Source organism: Austrofundulus limnaeus, unplaced genomic scaffold (genome assembly GCF_001266775.1).
Source record: "Austrofundulus limnaeus strain Quisiro unplaced genomic scaffold, Austrofundulus_limnaeus-1.0 Scaffold636, whole genome shotgun sequence".
Classification (NCBI taxonomy): domain Eukaryota; kingdom Metazoa; phylum Chordata; class Actinopteri; order Cyprinodontiformes; family Rivulidae; genus Austrofundulus; species Austrofundulus limnaeus.
The window spans coordinates 126,671-128,585 of record NW_013953038.1 but is presented as its reverse complement, the minus strand read 5'-3'; the positions used below and the strand labels follow the sequence as shown (position 1 = coordinate 128,585).

The window sequence follows — 1,915 nt, the reverse complement described above, 5'->3', positions numbered from 1 at the left end:
GATACAGTATCGGGAAATGAAATATCGCGATATTTCAGTGTATCGATATTTTCTTACACCCCTATTCACAGTACAAATGCTGCAACAGTAGATGGTGAAAACACACCAAAATGGAGATTTTTATCTGGTGATTTTGCTACTTTTGAACTCTGTGCCGTCATTTTGCAGGTAAAACACTTGACATGCATTTAAGGAAATGTAGTTTATGGTCAATGCTGGCTTTAAGGCAGCTTATTTTAAGACATGAATACATCTTTGAAATGATCTCGGGCCACATTTGGCCCACGGGCCTTGAGTTGGACCTTGAAGTAACGGGCTCTGAGTTTGGACCTGCTAATTCTGCTGGCCTGGGTTTCTTCTTCCCTTCACTTTTTCCTGCTCCACCGAAACAACATGGAGGAGTGTTCTGTACCATCGACCATCACTTCCTTTTTTTAGTCTTCAAAACTCAAAGTTCAAAATAAAACCGCAATGACAATGTTTTTTTTTATTATTTCAGACATTTTAATGATCATTTGAATTTTAAAAAATTGCCCACATTTGTTTTTATTTACAGTATTAATGAGTCTTTTATTGAGACGTGTTGCAGTTTTTGGCCTCGTCAGCAGATGATAATCTGGATATTGGACCTTAAGCTGGCAGGAGTGGACCGTAAAAGCAAAAGCCACAACAAGCAACCTTGAAAGAGCCGAAACTCTCGTTCTCCGGAACCGTTTCTAAAACAGGACTTGGCAAAATGTCACGGTGGACTTTTATGTCTGGCATGCAGCGGGTATTAATCACGGGCTGAATCTGCGCCTGAGAGGCTGATCAGATTTATTGTTTGGCTGCGCGGGACAGTAATGGGTGTTTAATTACTCAATAAAAGCCCTTTTATAGATTCCCGGGCCTCCTGTGTGTTGAGCAAATGGTATTGATCCGTCTCCGGGCTGCAACATGATAGCCTGTGAAGGAGAATTAGAGCCGTTAGCCCGCTAGCAGTTTCTCATTCATTAGTTGCATTAGCCAGAGGGTGGTTAAGACGCAGCATCGCTCTTAATACCACAGTCTCAGAGGTTTTTTTGTGTATTCTGGAGCACGCTGCAGCTCATTTACACAAATATGGATTAGGTGAGAGATAACATTGTAGGAAGCGAGTAAATAAAAATAAAATAAAAAAAGCTCCAGTGGAGCGTTGGGTCTTGTAAGCTGTGCTGTCAGCGCAGCTTTGTCAGCGCTCTGAAACGCTGAGGACTAAATGCGATAACGGCCCTCAGCCGAGCTGTGAGCTGCATTAGCCGGGCCACCTTCGAGTCCGCCGTTAATCCCACCGCTTCACCACCCTCTAATCTTTAATCTGACTCCTCCTCCTCTTTCTCCTCATCATAGGCCTAATTCAGGACCTGCAGTCCTCCGGCTCAATCTGGACTCTCCAGAATAAACAGGCTCAGACGCTCTGATTGTGTTCAGCTGTGCTATAAGACTGATGAGACTACATGTTGGCTTTAACATGTTGTCATTTCTCTGTTCTACTAAAACTTCTTTCTGCACATAAAAACTACTTAAAAATTTATTTGTTGGTTCAACTTTTCACTTAAACAAGTTGCTGGTTTGTTACCGACACAATCCTTTTTGGGGATGATGATGACGTAAAGTTAAAGCACAAAGAGTTGAGGCTAAAAGCTATAATGTGTGACAAAGTTATACTCTGTGTTAGTTTCTATGTTCTGCGCAATATGTTTGGGTTGAAACAATCAAACGTGATGTTTAATAAATTAGCTCATGCAATATATAAACAATATATATACACTTGACAGAAAACGTAATTTATGTTATGTTTCTTACAAATGTGGCACCATTTAAAAGAGAAATTAACAGCCTTTTTAGATTGTCAATAAATAAAAAGAATAAATAAAGAAGTGTGTGTGTATATATA

General features: G+C 40.3%; 1 long non-coding RNA gene across 1 annotated transcript in view; it reads left to right on the top strand.

The window, feature by feature from the left end:
- Positions 1-1,915, top strand: part of LOC106531457 (uncharacterized) — a 14,541-nt gene that overhangs the window by 11,382 nt on the left and 1,244 nt on the right. The gene's annotated exons all lie outside the window — the stretch shown is intronic.